The following is a 19,914-nucleotide window of genomic DNA, read 5'->3' on the forward strand; positions in this document are numbered from 1 at the left end:
TTCAATTATCAGTCTTGCTTTTTCTCTTACCCTACCTAACACTGACCATAATTGAAAATATCTGAACCAACTTAGAGTACTTAAATTGCATCTTTGTAAAAGGTGGAGTAGGGGAAGAATATCCCCCCCTTCCACCACCTGTGTAACATATAAGATATTATTTGTCCAGAAGTGATCACCCAACAGATATAAACAGAATAGTTAACATTCAGTGGTAACAATGTACCAATAGTCAATAATTAATTCAGCCACAGACATTAGTCAAAATAGAGATATAAACCATAGGTTTTGTTTGGCTAGTAAACCCAGAGCTCCCCTCAAATGTTTATGTCAACACATGATGTGCAGAGTGTTGCATAAATGTGGTGCAAGTCAGACATTGCACTAGTGATCACATGGATAATACGTGCGTGCCCAGAGATATACACCCAGCTTGGTCACATGGGATCGCCAGTGAGTAAAATTACTCTACTGTTGGCATAAATGGGCCGCTTGTCCAGTGATCTATACTAAAAAATATATTGGTAATGCACACACAGAACTGCCAAAGGAACTAAGCACAATGATATTGTTCACAATAGGCAACAAGATGTACCTGTATCCAACCTCCCGTGAATATAGACTGAGTGACATAGGTGAGGGCGTTTATGGAGTTTAAATAGGCCGCCTATTCGGAGAAGGAGGGCTTAATTATCTTAGATGATATGCACCTGTACCTTCCCATGGAGCTACGCCGGTTCCGGCCGCACGCAGTGACGTAACACGTCACGTGTGATGCCGGCCAATCACGTGACGGCACTACATCGCTCCTGGTCACGTGGGACACAACGTTACTGCGTACAACACCATGTGACCAACCCTTAATCCCCAGCTCCAGTGGCTTATACATATACTCCAGTTTTAATCTTACATTCTTCCTTCCCCAAATTAGATCATTGACAAGTCTCTCCATTAATTTGAAGAAATTTTCAGCAATCCACATAGGTGAATTTCTTATTTCATGTAGCAGTTGAGGCAAGATTACCATTTTAACCAAAGAGATTCTGTCCGCTCTAGATAGAGAAAGCCTATTCCAGATTGTAATCTTAGATCTTATCTTGGAGATCACTGGAAGGAAATTAAGCTGTGTACATTCTTCAACTCTAAGGGAGATTCTTACACCCAGATACTCAAATAGTTCTGAAACATTGGGCATATACTGAGATCCCTCGTTGGATAATTCGAAATGATCCAATAACATCAGATTGGTTTTGGACCAAATGCTATCAAAGCCAGAAGCTTCCCCAAATGAGCTAGTGAAGCAGTTGGGCAGTTTTTTGTGGGGTACTGTGGTACTTGGTTCTGCTGGGGTGCACTTTTTTTTAGCTGCACTATAATATTCGCATCTGCTTAGGTGGCTTTACAAGTTATAGTTACTAGATTTCTGGAGAAGGGTTGTTGATCCAAGAAGTTATTCTGATTCCCTAAATGGAGTAAGGAACCAATTTCTTTCCCTAAAATGAGGAAAATTGGCTTCTACCTCATGGTTTTGTTTTCCTTCCTCTGGATCAACTTGCAGGATAACAGGATGAACTGGAAAGACATATGTCTTTTTTAGCCTTGCAAACTATGGGACACATTTATTAAGACAGTCATTTTAGACGCCAGTTTTAATAAAGCCCCATAGCTGGCGGTGGATCTGCCGAAGTTATCAAGAGGCACATCCAGTGACAGTTCTAAATGGAAGACAGCTTCCTTGCTGTCATACATTTAGACCTTTTTCTATGCCTAAAACAGGCATAGAAAATGGTAAATGAGATGACCTGTCAGCCCTTCCCCGCCCACAATTTAACCTGGTGTGAGCAATGGATCACATGTGGAGGATCTGCTCCCCCGGTTCTAAATACTCTACAGTATTTGGGGTTTGAGCATTTCCTCCCAGTTAGGCCACTCTGTTCTGTGATTTTTCTTGATATGTATTGAATGTGCCGACACTTATCGTTGGTAACATTCTAGTGCAGCTGGTAGCCTGTATCACATGACCTGCTATAGATGGGGCTCGCAGCCTCCTCCCTCCTCCCATTGTATTAGTGATCTTACTTTGGAGGTATGTCAGAGTTTGGCTGTGAGTCGGACCTTGGCACCTATCGGACAGTGTTCACATACTATAGAAGGGCTAGCAGTAGGTCCCACGCTACACTGAGATACCTTGGCGAGGTGCGTCGGCTCCGATATGTTCCTGAAGGAATATATTTGCTAAAATCTCATTTTTTAACATCAGTGTGAGGGTTTGGCCTTGTATTGTCAGTTGCATACTATTGTGGTGCACCATTTGCAATGATCTAGTTAGCAACCCAACAAAAAATGTATAATAAGCCAACGCGATAAATCCAGGCCTGGGTCTAATGGCTCAAACTATCAATATAGGGCCCTAGGGTCTCATAAGTTTTGGTCATTAGTGTAAAGGTCTGCCAAGATATGTAGCTGTAATACGGGCACCTGTATTACACTTGTATGAAACTAGTCTAAATGGCAGCATATTGCAGTGACAGGTTCACTGTGCTATTACACCAAACTCTACAACAGTATTGTGCTATTTTACTAAAGGAGCTACAGTTAGGAGTCCATTGTATCCACCTCTCACCTCCACCTGTGCAACTCACCAATCATTGATAACACTGCATTCTCTTGTATAGTATTTCTTCTGTTTATATAAAGTTTCACACCATGATTAATTATACAGTAGTATTTTTTATTTGGTATACGACTCACTGTAGCAAAGGAACTTATGGCTGCTGTATTTTATATGCTAACATATTTTGTCTTTCTTTTTTGAAGGACTAAATCTGTACAGCTGCATACTCTTGAAGGGAGTAGCACCTTCAAGTGTGAATGTGCACCTATTTTATCTTGGGAGTAGCATTCCTCTGCACTTTTGCCCTTCCTATCCAATAGAGCGCATTGATTAGGTGGTACATATTGGTGTGCTTGCTCCTCCTTCTATTGTTTGCTTGATGCACATGGAGGTGACTAGGAGCAGCACACCATATGTGCGGGGTCTGCGCTCCTGAACATAGAAGCCCAATGGCTTAGGTAGGTTTAGCGTAGGACCCGCCTGACCTGAGACCACCTTGGCGCTTGGTAGGCGGGCTCAGATGTGTTTTGATCAAAATATATTGGCTAAGTGTCTCAGATATTATCATATCAGAGTGAGGACTTTGTCCATATATAGTGCTTGCATCTAATTTACTAAGTGCATTATTATCTTATTTCTGTAATTAACCATGCAGGTTAATTACAATCAGGTAGTGGCCCCATGACACAGTGGAGAGGGTGGCAGCAGCAGTGGCAGTACCAGTGACAATAGTGACCCCATAACAGAGTGGGAAGGGTGGCAGTAACAGAGACAATAGTGACCCCATGACAGAGTGGGGAAAGGGGGGCAGCAGCAGTTGCAGTAAGGCTGTGTTCACGTAGCTTTTCATTTTTTCGTTCTTCTAAACTGTCAGAAGAACAGAATACAAAAAAAAAAAAGCATGTATTGTGGCAGTAACAGTTAAAATAGTGTCCCCATAACAGAGTGGGGTGGATGGCAGCAGCGGCAGTAGCAGTGACAGTAGTGGCCCCATGACACAGTGAGGAAGGTGGCAGCATAGACAGTACTAGTGACAATAGTGGCCCCATGACAGAATGGGGAGGGTGACAGCAGCAGCAGTGGCAGTAACAGTGACAATCGTGACCCCATGACATAGTGGGGAGGGTGGCAGCAACAGTGGCATGCAGCAGAATAAGGTGGCAGATCACAGTAGTAGTAGAACCCAAAAACAGCAGTGTGCTAGCAAGGCAAAGTGGCATGCACACCCTTTTAAAAATTTGACCTATCCGAAGGCCAGGAAGGCATCAGGCGGGTGGAAGCATTAGATTAGTGGCAGCAGGATATATCCAGAACTAATGGCCCATTATGCAGAATATGCTGGTGTGGCAGCATGCTACAGTATGATCTTTAGCGGCAGAATGATCTAATCTATTGCATCAGGCACCGATATCTGGAAATCCTAGGTGATCCATGCCTGATTCTTCTTTATGAAGGTTAGTCTCTCAACGTTTTGGGAGGAAAGACGAGTTCTCTTAGGGGTAACTATGCATCCTGCTGCACTGAACACTCGATATAATGCCACACTACTGGCTGGGCAGGAAAGCATGCCCATGCTTGAGTAAATCGACCTTTGGGTCATAGATCTGAAGCCGATTCATTCAAATACTTTAATTTTAATGCTGTTTCCATACAGCATTAAAATGTATTGGCTCGTGGAGCCAAAGTTCGTTTCGCCAGAACTCACGCAAGACTTTAGTGAATTACTTCTGTATTCAATTCTTCGTATTTAAAAACAATTTCAAATATGAATCCAAAGTGGGCTTTGGTACCGAGGTACTAGCCAATACCAAAACCCACTTAGGATTCCTATTTTAAATTTATTTTAAATATGCAGATATGAACACTGTAGTAATTCACCGAAGTCTTGTGCGACTTTGGGCAAGATGAAGTTTGGCTCCACAGAGCTAATTTTTTTAATGCTGTACAGAAACAGCATTAAAACTTAAGTCAATTTGCTCAAGCCTAGCCCCTAGCAAACTCAGCCTGTTGCAGCCACACTTCAAGTTTGCATCCCCCCCCCCCCCGAGTCATGGCAGTGGAGCGTGAGTGCAGAGGGACCCCTAGTCAAACCTTCCTGAGGATGAGCAATTGCGCTCATAGGCAGCAACCAATTGACTACACAGCATGTCTTTATAGTCGTCTTCAGAAGCTCTAAAAAATGCCCCCATATTTAACCGGTAGCTAGGGTCTAACCATGTGGATTACAGTAGTCATCCCTCTACCGAATCCTAACAATGCAGCTGTCACTACGCAAACATGACAGCTTGCATCTGCCCATTTACACAAGGGACTCGGAGGGCTTTCCTGCCTCCATCTCCACTGCATACTACATTGGTCTGTTGGGGTCATCTGCATCATCTCTGTTGTCGCATTCCAGCTCCTCATGCTCCTCTCTTGTCACTTGGGCAGATAAACCACCTAGTTGTGTATACAATTCCTGGACAATTATGTCGTCATCCTTCTCCTCTGCGAGTCCAACCTCCTCAGGGCTCAGATGGCCAGGAAATGTAGGTGCCACGTCTTCTGTCCCCTTGCCAATCCAATTTCTCAGCATCCCATCCAGAACGTGATGACATCATTCATCCTGCAGGTCTGCCGACTGAAAAATAAAGTGGCCTCAGAAAACGGCACATGTCATGCATGAGCTGCCACTGGATAACGTGGAAGTTACAACGGGGAGTAGGCATGTCCATTTGTAGCATTAATAAATCGTTGACCGCCTTCCTCTGCTCGTACAGGTGGTCTAATATATGGAGCATGGAGTTCCAATGGGTGACAATGTCACATATGAGGCGTTGTTATGGAACAGCATTTTGCCTTTGCAGCTCAATGAAGGCATGTTTTGCATGGTAAGAGTGGCTAACGTGCATGCACAGTTTCCTGGACATTTTTAACAGCTCATGCAATTCAGTGGAAGACCAGGTGACAAGATTGAAAATGTTTGCCAAGCAGGGAGAATGCAGCACAGACATGTTCTTTCTGTTTTCAGTAACCAAGGTTCCTATATCCAGTTGGAGAGAAGAAGCCAGTGTCCGATTTCTTACTGATGACACAGAACAGTTCCTCCCCGATGTGACTCTGATCCCCAAGGCTGACCAAGTGCAGAACCATGTAACAACATCTAGATTTGCATAGGTGATATGATGCAGGACCACTCTGAACTGTGCCTGGAGGGAAGGAAGAGGACAAGGTGGAGGATGAGGTGGCAGAGGAGGACATTGACGCAGAATTCCCAACATTACTAAGAGGAGGTTGCATTGCCATCAGCTGGCCAAGTTGCTGGTGTGCCTGGTCTGGAACCACAGTTACCCAGTGGGCAAGAACAAAATATATTGTCCTTGACTATAGTTACAACTCCATATTTCAGCGTCTTGTGAACTCTACCAGACACCAAGAGTCCCAAGGACTGGCCCATCTTCTGCTTAACGTACATCTGCAGGGCTGGTACAGTTTTTGGAACAGTAATGTCAGCTTTGGACTCTCCACCTTGGGTAGGCACAAGCCATCAGTTCTCTGAAATGTGCAGTCAACTACATGGAAAGGGAGGGACTGTAGTACCAGCACTTTGGCCAGGCCCACATTCAGCTTCTGCGGTGTTGCATGAGTTCATGCATACTGTCATCTTTTTGCAATCAGCTCCGTGATCAATTGCTGTCAAAATAAGTGACGAGGAGTAGGAGGAGGAGCATCAAGAGCAATTGACGATACTAAAGTCATAGGAGAGAATGACAGTTGTCAACTAGTGATGAGCGGCATAGGCAATATTAGAATTTGCGATATTTCGTGAATTTTTGGCCAAATATTCACCATAAATTAGCAAATTCGAGAATTCTTGATCTCCAGTCATTGAAAATCGGCAATGTAAAATATTTGTGATAAATTTGTGATTAGAATATTCAACACTATTCGCGAATACGAATATTTAGCACTATATTCTAAATATTAGCGAATTCTCAAAGTGGCGATATTCATGATTAAAGTTTGTAATTCCAATATTTACTCTCAACACTATTGTCAACATTGTTGAGCCCTGACTGCTGAGGACGGGGTGTGGGTCAGTGGTAGGTGCAGCAGTTTCTGCATCAATTTGTAAGACTACATCACTTTATGGTGACGCTCCATGCATTGACGCAGGGCCATCGTGCCAACATTATTACCGTGGCCACACCTCACCTTCTGCCCACATATTATGCATACCTCCAAGCGAACGTTCCCTAGCGACTTGGAAAAAAAATCCCACACTGGTGAGAATGCCATTTTCCATCCACCACTACATGATACCTGCCTGCCGCTGCTTTTATGAACCCGTGCACTGCTAGTGTGTTCCCCATATGTAGTCTCCTGAGTAGACAGTTTATTCTTTCCACGTTAGGCTGCAGATCTCCCACTGCTACCACCCTGCTGTCTCACAGGCACGCTTCCACCCTGCTGTCTCATAGGCACTCTGCCACTCTGCTGTCTCACGGGCATGCTGTAACCCTCGCCTCCTGCAGATGAGGATGCCTGGGTCCCACGTTCAATGGGCTACATCATCATCTACATTTGTTTGGTCGTAACTTATGTCATCCTCACCTGTCTCTGGTACACATCCCTGACCTCTTGCAACATGTTCTCCCACCCAGCTATCATCATCAGTAGTTGCATGCCTACAGGAGTCCACAGCAGACCTATCCTCCAAGCTTATGCTGGCCTGTGACTGGTAACTGTCCTCACAAAGCTCATCATCGCTGAAAAATGGAGTAGAGCCAGCGGATATCATTACTTCACTTGCAGAAGGAGCAGCCAAAGTAAGGCTACTTTCACACTTGCGTTCGGGGTTCCGCTTGTGAGTTCCGTTTGAAGGCTCTCACATGGAAGCTCTGTGTGGTGATCTCTACGTTGTATATCAGGTATTGATGAAGACCTCATGTTCTCTGCTTTCAGATCCACTTTAGAGCACTTACAGAACAGTAATCCGCTCCAAACGCAGACGGATCCTCTCCAAACGCAAGTGTGAAAGTAGCCTAAGAGGCAGGTTCATGACAGGTAAGGGCACAGAGGCAGTTCCTGGCCCATGCCAACTAATCGTGGTATTGGAGGAACCCACTGATTCCTGGCTGTATGTATTTGTTGTCACTAGAGATGACATTGAAAAGCGAGTCAACCCATCCAGTACAGCTGGATTGTTGGTGAAAACATGACCACTGGATAACAGTGGCAGCTCTGGACTGTTGCTGTAGCTGCTTCCAACCTTCCTTCTTCTGCTGCTACCTGTGCCGGCTACAGATTTTTTTTACCACTGTCTGTTCCTTTGGAGGTCCCAGGCAACTGTCTATTGGCCATAGTGTACAGTAATGCAGTGTCCCAGGGGGTCAGTAGTGTATGCTGGGCTTTGTAGTGCAGATTGACCACTAACCTGGGATCCACTGTCGTCTTCAAATCGGGGCGAATGCTGGAACAGGCAGGTAGTTGATGAGTTCGTGACGCCAGTGTCAATTAAACGGTGACACGCCGTGTATGATGTTATAAAAGAATGAAGCAAGCACAGGGTAGCCAACAAAAACTGGAACATTTACTGAATATCAGTGAATACAGCTGGTTCTTGAAAGTACAGAATGGCCGGTCTTAGCAAGGCATTATACAGAGTGTTGATTACAGGAGATGCAGTACAGGCGGCTTACTCACTATTCCTGACTGGTCCTGCTACATGTGACTTTCTCTCCAAGGTCTAATGCCCTTTATCCGGCGTACCCTTGAAGCTGTCCTTATCTAGTACCTCCTCTGTTATCTTGAGTACCTCTTGCTTTATCTGATCGGCCTCTGTGGTATTCTGTGTCTTCAGGCTGATTAGCTATGCCCTTCTGACTTCTATGCATGGACTCAGGAGGGAATCCTCTCTGCACTGAGTCTGTAAACTTCTAACTTCCTGAGCTAGGCCCTAGCCTATTTATACTGAACTGGGGGCTCCCTCTGCTGGCTGTGATAAGGATTGCCGGTAACCGGCCTGACTGGCTTAAAGGGAACTACACACTCAAATCTAGCAGTGTCGGGTAGCCTACCCGTATGCTGCACACCCCCAGACTTTAACGTGAGTAAGGCCTCGTACTCACACACATGCCTGAACCAACATAAGCTGATGCATAAGTTAAACATGGCATTATAAATATAATAAACAACTATTTCACACAAAAATATAACATTTGCAATAAATGACGCGAGAAAGAGGGGCGTCTTCTTTCTCCTTAGGCACGGCCGCTGACCTGGCACAGCGGACTTAAGGTGAACCAGGTTAGTCTATTTTTCTTGACTGAGGTATAATAAGGAACTACACAGGATTTCCCCGTGGGTGTAGAACAGGCAAGGGCTCACGTGGAGGAGTCCATTCTTGCGCACAAACATCAAGCAGGCTATTTCCGATAGTAACTGTTCGGGAGGAGACACCACCAGCATAGTCAAAGTCTCTTAAATGGACTGGCGGACGTCCCCTGGTCATCCGGGTGGACCTTCTCAACACAGGGGTTTCCTCTTCCCTTAGCACCGAGGTAGAAGAGGGAGTAGCAACAGGAGGATCTCCATCCGTGAGACCTTGGTCAGGAACAACGGGAACAACAGGAACAACAGGAACAACAGGAACAACAGGATCCACTGGAGGGGGAACTGGATCCGGGGCATCTTGAACCGGCTCTTCTGGAAGTAAAGGTACAGTAGGTGCCGGAGCGGGCACCAACAAGTTCAACCATGGTGTCAGAAGCCAATGCATGGGATCGGCGTCATACCTTAGATTTCGGACAGCCTGCATAGGATCCTCAGGCTGTATCGATGACTCTGACACAGGGGGTTCAGATATAGAACTCTCGGCACTGGGTCCTGGTGTCAGGCAGAGCTTTAACCGGTTTCGGTGTACAATTTGGGATCCCCTGCCCTCCCGGGTGATCTCATAAGTGTGAGTTCCAACATTTGGGATTGCAGTGACAACATAAGGACTTTGCTCCCATTTACTGTCCAGTTTACTGGTACGGCGGTTATTTTTTAACCATACCACAGCCCCTATTGTCAAGGGTTCTGCATGGGCTGCTTGGTCATAGTCTCTCTGCTGCCGGTCTCTAGCATAGTCCATACTGTTCCTGAACAATAGCTTGGGCCGTATTCAATCGCCTTTGGTGTTCAGCAACCCAGTCGGTATTAGGGAATGGGTTGATGCAATCAGGTACGAGTACATCCAAGGAGTGGTCAGCAGGCAATAATCCTTGGCGCCCAAACATCAAATAAAAGGGGGTATACCCGGTGGAACAGTGTATGGTATGATTGTATGTGAACATTGAGCTGTGGCAACAGATTAGGCCAATCTCCCCTGGTTTCAGGAGGCACGGTCCTCAGCATCTCTATCAAGGTCTGATTCATTTTTTCACATAATCCATTACCTTGCGGATGGTAGGCCGTCGTCCGGATCTTCTTACAGTTGTGCAGGCGGCACAGTTCATGGAACAGATGGGACTCAAAAGCAGGACCTTGATCGGTGAGGATCTTCTCTGGACAACCGTAGGGCAGGAGGAAGTGTTTCCAGAACAGTTCGGCTGTAGTCTTGGCCGTCTGGTCTCTCACAGGCACCGCTACAACAAACTTAGTGAAATGGTCAATAATAGTCATAGCGTACACATACCCTGAGCGACTAGGCTCCAGTTTCACATGGTCGATGGCGACAAGTTCAAGAGGACGAGTACTTACAATGGGTCTCAGTGGTGCCCTCTGATCATGGTGTTCACCTCGTTTCAAGGCACAGGCTACACACTCCCGACACCACTTCTCCATGTCTTCTCTCATGCCCACCCAGTAAAACCGCTGGCGGATATTTGCCTCAGTCTTTTGGACCCCAAAGTGACCGGATTGATTGTGGTACATCTCCAACACCATACCTGCATCTCGTCGGGGTATGAGAATTTGATGCACTCTTTCGTTGGACACTGGGTCTAGGCTTCTCCGTAGCAGCAGGCCCTTTTGTATGAAGAGTTGATGGCGCTGTCTCCACAGTTTGATGAGCTCAGGATCTGTACTCTTACGCCGAATCCTCTCAGGGGTTCTGCCACTGGTAATGAAGTCCAGCAATTCACCCAGCACTCTACTTTCAGACTGTAGTTTCACCCACCTTTCTTCTTTGAGTTCCGGCCTACTGGAGGGTGAAGGAACTGCAGCGCTGTTACTGGTAGCCCGAGCCTGATCCTGTTGAGCAAATTTATGGTAGAAGGCCGGCATTTCTACATCTTCCCAGGCATCTCGCACATCATCAGGAGCTGTCTCTGTGGGAAGTCTGGATAAAGCATCAGCATTGTCATTAGTACGTCCAGCACGATATTTTACAGAGAAATCATAGTTGGCGAGGCGAGAGGCCCATCTTTGCTCCAAAGCCCCCAATTTAGCTGTATTTAGATGTGCCAGAGGGTTATTATCAGTGAATGCAATGAATGGGGTAGCGGCTAGATAATCTTTGAATTTTTCCGTCACCGCCCACACTAATGCCAGGAACTCTAGTTTGAAGGAACTATAATTCTGGTCATTTTTCTCAGCTCCTTTCAGGGAGCGGCTTGCATAAGCTATCACTCTTTCTTTTCCCTCTTGAATCTGGGCTAACACAGCCCCCAGGCCTCGTTTGCTAGCATCAGTATACAGATGGAAGGGCTTGCTGTAGTCTGGATAACCTAACACGGGAGGCTCGGTCAGTTTCTTTTTTAACAACTGGAACGCTATCTCTCTTTCTTCATTCCACTCAATGAGCACTGGAGTTCTAGGACTTTTCTTGGGCTGCCCCCTCAAGAGTTCCTGGATAGGATCGGCTATTTGAGCAAAATGGGGGATGAAATGTCTATAGTAGCCGGCAAAACCAAGGAAACCCCTCACCTCTTTGACGGTAGTGGGTACCGGCCAGTTACGGACAGCCGCTAACTTATCAGGGTCAGGTTGTACGCCCTCTCCGCTTACCACATGCCCCAGGTATTTTACCGCAGGTTTGAGCAAGTGGCATTTAGATGGCTTTACCTTCAGGCCATATTTGACAAGGATTTCAAAGACCTCTGCTAGGTGTTTCAGGTGGTCTTCATATGTTTTTGAGTACACAATGACGTCATCTAGATACAGCAGCACTGTTTCGAAGTTTTTGTGACCCAAACACCGCTCCATTAGTCTCTGGAAAGTTCCTGCGGCATTACATAACCCGAACGGCATACAATTAAATTCAAACAGGCCCATGGGAGTGGTGAAAGCAGTCTTTTCCCTATCTGCCGGGGCCATGGGTACTTGCCAGTAGCCACTGGTCAAGTCCAATGTGGAGAAATAGGCAGCGGAGCCCAGAGCAGTTAGTGACTCTTCAATGCGGGGCAGTGGGTACGCGTCTTTGTGGGTTATTTGGTTAATCTTCCTATAGTCCACGCAGAAACGGATACCACCATCCTTCTTCTTTACAAGGACCAGGGGTGCCGCCCACGGGCTACGACTGTCCCGGATTACATTAGAGTCTTTCATCTCTTGGATCATTTCTTTTACAGTCTGATATGAAGTAGGCGGTAAGGGTCGGTATCTCTCCTTGATAGGAGGATGAGAGCCAGTAGGTATGGTGTGTTGTATGGCACTAACCTCTCCATAATCAGCAGCATGTTTACTGAAGGCCTGGTGGTGCTCTTTGACAAGCCGTAGTATCCCTTCTTGTTGATGTTGGGGGGTAGTCTCGTCCCCGACATGTAGCTCTTCCCACCAGGGTACTTGTGACTGAGGCACCGGCGGACATCCGCTGACTGCAGCTGGCGGCTTTTCTGTCACTGGAAGACGGATGATGTCTTGGAAGAACACCTGAGAAAGCTGGGCAACAGGGTAATGCTTAGTAAGCGCAACAGGATGGTCACTCAGGTTAATCAGACGGACAGGTACTTTACCTTGGGAGACATTCACCAGGCACTTGGCAGCTCTCACATAAGGGTAGTTCTCCATCTGGATAGGTTCCACCAGGGCTGGATAATCTTGGCCTTGGACTCCCAGGACAGCACGACACCATAAGAGAGTTTGGGAATTAGGAGGCAAAGTCACAGGCTTATTATCACGAATCTTGGCAGTACAAATTTCTCCTTTCCCGTTAGCAAACCTCTGCTGGGCACTTAACACAGTGATAGTCTTTTGAATCACCCTCTTGGATGCAGAGGAAGCGGTGGGCAGAGTCTGGTGTAATACGGCAAGGATTTCTGCATAACAGTTTTTGAAGACATTGGTGCCTAGAATGACAGGATGTCCTCCTCTGTCGCCGGCCTGTACTACTATCACCCCCTGTTGAGGCAAGGTTACTTCTCCCACCTGCAGGGTGGGTTCCCAGTATCCATGGATCTTTACCGGTTTGCCATTGCTGGCGATAATCTCTACCCAGGATTCAGGCGGCTGGGTCAATTGGTTGGTGTCCCAGAATCTTTCAAAGGCGGGCAGCTGAATAGTAGTGACCTGAGACCCAGTATCTAATAGGGCTTCAAAGGGGACCCCGTTAATCTCCACATTGATTTTAGGATGGGATCCTACATACCGTGGCATCCAATTTGGATCTTTTGGACCTAGTGTTCTACCTCCCGAGGGGTGGTCCTCAGCCTCAGGGGTTGCCCGTTTAACTGCCAGCAAGTGGATTCTGTGTGTCCCATCTTTTTGCAGTATGTACACACGGGCCGCTTGCGACACCTAGTGCGCCTCCCAGGATCCCTGGGGTGAGTCTCTTGGTATGGAGGTGGGAACGGCTTAGAGGGTGACAGGAACTCCTCTTCTGACATCATAGGTTTTTCCCATTCCTCCATTTTTCTGCACACTCTCTCTAGGCTTTTAGTGAGGTGATTTACTTGCTCTGTCAGCATGGCGATAGTATCGGTAGCTGTAGCTTGAACAGCTTGACCGGCCTCAGCTCGGTTAATGATAAGCGGTTTTGACCTGCAGGCTGATAACTCAGGTGGGGGGCTCAACTCTGTAGATACTGCTGACCCCAGAATTTTTATAGCCAGTTCTTTAAAGTCCAGAAAGGTACTGTTAGGGTGTTGGGCGGACAGCATCTTTAATTGGGTCCTTATTTGCTCACTAGACACTCCGGTAATAAATTGTTCCCTCAGGGTCTGATCCTGGTTATCAGCTTCCTTGGGATCTATCTGGATTACAGCCCCCAAAGCCTCCTGAAGTGATAGGGCATAGTCACGGAGGGACTCACCGGACTTCTGTTTCTTGCCAAAGAAGTGCATCTTTATCTCTGAGGCAGTCCTCGTTTCAAAAGTGGCCCTGAGGCGGGTGAATATCTGCTCTAGAGTACTCCTTTCAGCAGCAGGCCAGGATAATACCTCTCTGCGGGCAGCCCCCTCAAGTTGCGCTAGCAAGATTTCCATTTGCTGATCGGCATTTATGGGGTACAGTTTGAATAAGGCCAGCAACTTTTCTTTAAAGTCTCTTAGGGTATGGGCCTCTCCGTTATAGCGGGGAAACCATGGGGCCCCAAAATAGTAAGGCATGGTAAAGGGCATCATGCTGGGGCTATAGGATGATTAGGAGCCGCAAGCTCTCCCGGGTCCGGCCGCTCGGCAACTCCCGGATCTGACATGTTAACTTATTACGAGGTGGCCGCTGGTGACTAAAGGGGCCGGAACAATCCCCTTCCCTCCGGATACAAGTTCTTACCGGTATCGGCGGGTTCGCGCAGGCCAAATCTCGTGAGACTCCGGACGTCCTGTGTACGCGGTGACGTTGCTGACGCAGGAAAAGCAGGGCCGCGGCGGTGCGATGATGAAGAGGGGTGGGATTCTCTGTGTCTTTGAAGGGATCCGCCCACGGAGGTCCTCAGCAGCGCGGGAAACTTTACTCCAGGCGGCCGGTGGCCATCTTGATCACGATTCCCTGACAGCAAGCAGGGTGTTGCAAAGTCCAATAAATCACAGTCCACAAATACGATTTTCTCTCTGGGGGTAGCGCAACACAGTACAGCGTCTCTGATTCCTCCCAGGCACAATTTCAATCCACCGGCTTGGAAATAAAGGGTGCAGTCCTCGCAATACGGTGGTGGAATAGTTAAAGCACACAGTTCACACTTCTCTGCACTGTCGAAGTATGCGGATCCTGTTCGTGACGCCAAAAAGAGCGATGCAGTGTCCCAGGGGGTCAGTAGTGTATGCTGGGCTTTGTAGTGCAGATTGACCACTAACCTGGGATCCACTGTCGTCTTCAAATCGGGGCGAATGCTGGAACAGGCAGGTAGTTGATGAGTTCGTGACGCCAGTGTCAATTAAACGGTGACACGCCGTGTATGATGTTATAAAAGAATGAAGCAAGCACAGGGTAGCCAACAAAAACTGGAACATTTACTGAATATCAGTGAATACAGCTGGTTCTTGAAAGTACAGAATGGCCGGTCTTAGCAAGGCATTATACAGAGTGTTGATTACAGGAGATGCAGTACAGGCGGCTTACTCACTATTCCTGACTGGTCCTGCTACATGTGACTTTCTCTCCAAGGTCTAATGCCCTTTATCCAGCTCTCTCACCACGTCTGTGCCGAATACTGAACGGGCGAGATTTCACCAGAGCACAGGGCTGGCAGACAGATGTCAGTCAGGACAAAGGAGGGAGAACAACACACCCCTGCGCCTAGAGGCTAATTAGCATATTATAAAAGTTCGATTTCTGGCGTAACGGGGGCATAGATAAAAGTAGGAATGGGCTAGTTAGGTTTAGCTGACATTAGCACATCGCTAATGTCAGCTAGCTTAATAGGGTTAAATCTGGTGACAGAAACCCTTTGACTGTTTGTAGCAACACTGTTCCTAGCACTTTCACACTTGTCACGTGTCTCCCTAAGCTCAGCTCACAGTGAAATTGCTGAGGCCATGCAGGATGAAGCTTTTATAGGGCTGTGACATCACAGGGCATCACTATCTGCGGATTGGTGGGCTACATGGCATTATGGGTGATCTCACTTTGCTGGGCTTCTTATTTTTTTTACTTTAATTATGATATAAATCCTTTAAAAATAATAAAAACTATTCTACTTAGGGACATTTTTAAAACATTCATGGGAAGCATTGGATCACAATTGGTGTCCTGTCTGATCACAGTTCTTCACTTTCCCCTATCTTCTCCATCTACCTCAAAGCACCATAACAACTTCTCCTGGCCACAACTCTTCCTTGCATAGTTTACTCCCTAGACATCTTTAGCATCCTGCTTTTACAGAACCCTGCTTACCTATTCCACACTCTGTGCACAAACGCTACATCTTATTGCGACCCTTAGTGCTGTGTCTGCTGATGCATATTGTTGAGCGAGCATGCTCGGCCAAACACCAGTTCGGCTTGAGTATCGCTATGCTCGGCACATCGCGGAATTTGACGAGTCAGTGTATTTAAATGTAATTTAGCATCTATCTCTAAAAAGTTTCTGCCCGGATTTGAACACATAACCCCTTGTACATTAGAGGCAACGACCTTATCCACTCAGCTATAAAGCTGAATACTAAACTGTGTCAGAAAACCACATAGTAGTTTCTGATTTAGTGAGTATTCCTATTCAGCAGAAGACTTATTTTATATTTCTTTGCAGGTTAACATGTAGCTGTATAGTGTAGTGGTTAACGTCCTTACCTCTAATGTACCAACTTGGAACTTTGAATCCCGGCAGAATTTATTTGATGTATTGTGAGACAGTGACAGGTCTCACGCAGGGTAGAGGCGAGGAAGGGGTGTATAGTTCGGTCCACACTCCTATTCCACTACAGGCGAGACCAGCTGGAAGTAATCAGGCTGGCATAAAGCACCTCCCAGGTTGTCAGAAAGGGGGGAGTGTGTTACCTGTGGACAGAGGCCTGGAGGCTCTGTCAGTGTGGTCCAGGCCAGGGTGGCTGAGAGACCACGGTTCCCCAAGAGACACTGTATGGACCCTGTATAAAGTTCCAAGAGTTTGGTGGTGTGCCAGGACAATCGGGGGAAAAACAAAGATATGCTGTTGCCAAGGGCGTTGTTCCTGCTCCTAGAGGCTCCGTTCGTCCCATCTTTGTCGCCTCCCTCCAAGTCCTGATTGACAGGGCCAGGCAGCGCTCGCATCTGTCTGCCAGCACAGGCGCGGTGAGGGAAAGACTCTCACAGGCTGCCAGCTCTCTCACCGTGTCTGTACCGAATACTGAACGTTGTGAGAATTAACCAGAGCACAGGGCTGGCAGACAGATGCGAGCGCTGCCTGGCCCTGTCAGTCAGGACTTGGAGGGAGGCGACAAAGGTGGGAGAACAAAGCCTCTAGGAGCAGGAACAACGCCCCCCTGCTCCTAGAGGCTAATTAGCATATTATAAACGTTCAATTTCTCGCATAACGGGGGCATAGATAAAAGTATGAATAGGCTAGTTAGGTTTAGCTGACATTAGCACATCGCTAATGTCAGCTAGCTTAATAGGGTTAAATCTGGTGACAGAAACCCTTTGACTGTTTGTAGCAACACTGTTCCTAGCACTTTCACACTTGTCATGTGTCTCCCTAAGCTCAGCTCACAGTGAAATTGCGGAGTCCATGCAGGATGAAGCTTTTATAGGGCATCACTATCTGCGGATTGGTGGGCTACATGGCATTATGGATGATCTCACTTTCCCGGGCTTCTTACTTTCACTTTGTACCATGTGTAGCCACCATTTTAGAAAAAAAAACAATTGTTACCACGAAGCGTGAGGAAATTCGAATTTGTGGCAAATCAAATTTTTCCTAAACTTCGCAAATTTTTTGCATAATAATCGCAATAAATTAGCAAATTCTAAAATTCGCAATCTCCAGTCATTATTTTCGTGACTGCGCAAATCAGCACTAATGATGCACATTTATTTTGCGCAATACGTGCAACTTCACATAAGCTACACTATATCACTATCTAACCTACACTAATTATCTCCCACTAACTATCTGTATTTTATACAGTGGATATAGAAAGTCTACACACCCCTGTTAAAATGTCAGTTTTATGTGATGTAAAAAAAAATAGACACAGATAAATCATTTGAAAACTTTTTCCACCTTTAATGTGACCTAAAAACTGTACAACTCAATTGAAAAACAAACTGAAATCTTTTAGTTAGAGGAAAGAAAAAATATAAAAATTAAATCATATGGTTGCATAAGTGTGCACACCCTTAAACTAATACTTTGTTGAAGCACCTTTCGATTTTATTGCAGCACTCAGTCTTTTTTACTTGGCAAGATTTTCCCACTCTTCTTTGCAAAAACACTCCAAATCTGTCAGATTGTGAGGGCATCTCCTATGCACAGCCCTCTTCAGATCACCCCACAGATTTTCAATCGGATTCAGGTCTGGGCTCCAAAACTTTTATCTTCTTCTGGTGAAGCCATTCCTTTGTTGATTTGGATGTATGCTTTGTGTCGTTGTCATGCTAAAAGATGAAGTTCCTCTTCATGTTCAGCTTTCTAGCAGAAGCCTGAAGGTTTTGTGCCAATATTGACTGGTATTTGGGACTGTTCATAATTCCCTCTAGCTTAACTAAGGTCCCAGTTCCAGCTGAAGAAAAACAGCCCCAAAGCATGATGCTGCCACCACCATGCTTCACTGTGGGTATGGTGTTCTTTTGGTGATGTGCAGTGTTGTTTTTGTGCCAAACATATCTTTTGGAATTATGGCCAAAAAGTTCAACCTTGGTTTCATCAGACCATAACACCTTTTCCCACATGCTTTTGGGAAACTTCAGATGTGTTTTTGCAAAGTAGTAGTCTGGCTTGGATACTTTTCTTAGTACGAAAAGGCTTTCATCTTGCCACTCTACCTCATAGCCCAGACATATGAAGAATACAGGAGATTGTTGTCACATGTACCACACAGCCAGTACTTGCCAGATATTACTGCAGCTCCTTCAATGTTGCTGTAGGCCTCTTGGTAGCTGTCATGGATGAAGTTAGCAGAAAGCTGGAACTTATAAATAAACAAGCGACTGGCTTGACCCCAAACTAAGGAGCAATATAGGTGAGCCCTATAAAACCCCTAAAGCTCTCCCTGACTGCTATGCCCATGCAAAGGTCTTTATGGTAGACGATTGCATGCCCACGTACCTAAGTCTGTGTGACACCTGAAAACCCTATAATAGTGAGGGGACACGACCACCGGCTCCCTGCACTTAATACGGACGGAGTCAGGGTCACCTAGAATCAAGCCAGCAAGGAAACACAATAAAGTAAAGGACTTATCTGAACAAACAGCAGACACAGCCTCCAGCAATGACCACTTCATCCAGGAAGTAATATAAACCGCAAAGTGAGGCAGTATCAGAGGGAATATAAAGGAAAAGGATTAGTCTGAATAAGTGGCACCTGGCAGAAGGATAGGAGATGAGAAAGTGAAATCAAAACAAAGAACATCATTCAAGAGGTAGAGAAGAACGTCTGCCAGACCTTCTCACAGGACTGGCGGTGACAGTAGCCTCCCAGACCAGTTTTCTTCTCGTCTTTTCATCAATTTTTGAGGGACGTCCAGTTCTTGGTAATGTCACTGTTGTGCCATATTTTCTCCACTTGATAATGACTGTCTTCACTGTGTTCCATGGTATATCTAATGCCTTGGAAATTCTTTTGTACCCTTCTCCTAACTGATACCTTTTAACAATGAGATCTCTGTGGACCATGGCTTTTGCTGTGGGATGCGACTAAGACAATTTCAGGAAAGACCAACTAGAGCAGCTAAACTTTATTTGGGGTTAATCAGATGCACTTACAATTATAGCAGGTGTATGCTGTCTCCTATTTAACATGATTTTGAATGTGATTGCTTAATTTTGAACACAGCTACATCCCCAGTTATAAGAGGATGTGCAGACTTATGATGCAACCACATTATTTTATTTTTATTTTTTCTTCCCTCAACCAAAAATAATTCAGTTTGTTTTTCAATTGAGTTGTATAGATAATAGGTCACATTAAAGGTGGAAAAAGTTCTGAAATGATTTACCTTTGTCTCATTTTTTTACATCACAGAAACCTGACATTTTAACAGGGGTGTGAATACTTTTTATATCCACTGTATATATGACCTACTGTACCTAACTATCTAATGTAATTAAATAAGGATCCAGATGAGTCTGAAAAGCACACAGCACAGCAATGACACTTCTTTCTCTCTCTCTCTCTCTCTCTCTCTCAGAACTACAAAATACAGCAGAAAATGGCTGCTGGGGAGGTTCTTATATAGTAAAGGGGTAGGCAAGTTCCTATTAGTTGCTAGGAATTTTGCTAAGCTCTGACAAAGATATTGCAGCCTTCTCATTGGCTCA

Source organism: Bufo gargarizans, chromosome 8 (genome assembly GCF_014858855.1).
Source record: "Bufo gargarizans isolate SCDJY-AF-19 chromosome 8, ASM1485885v1, whole genome shotgun sequence".
Lineage (NCBI taxonomy): Eukaryota > Metazoa > Chordata > Amphibia > Anura > Bufonidae > Bufo > Bufo gargarizans.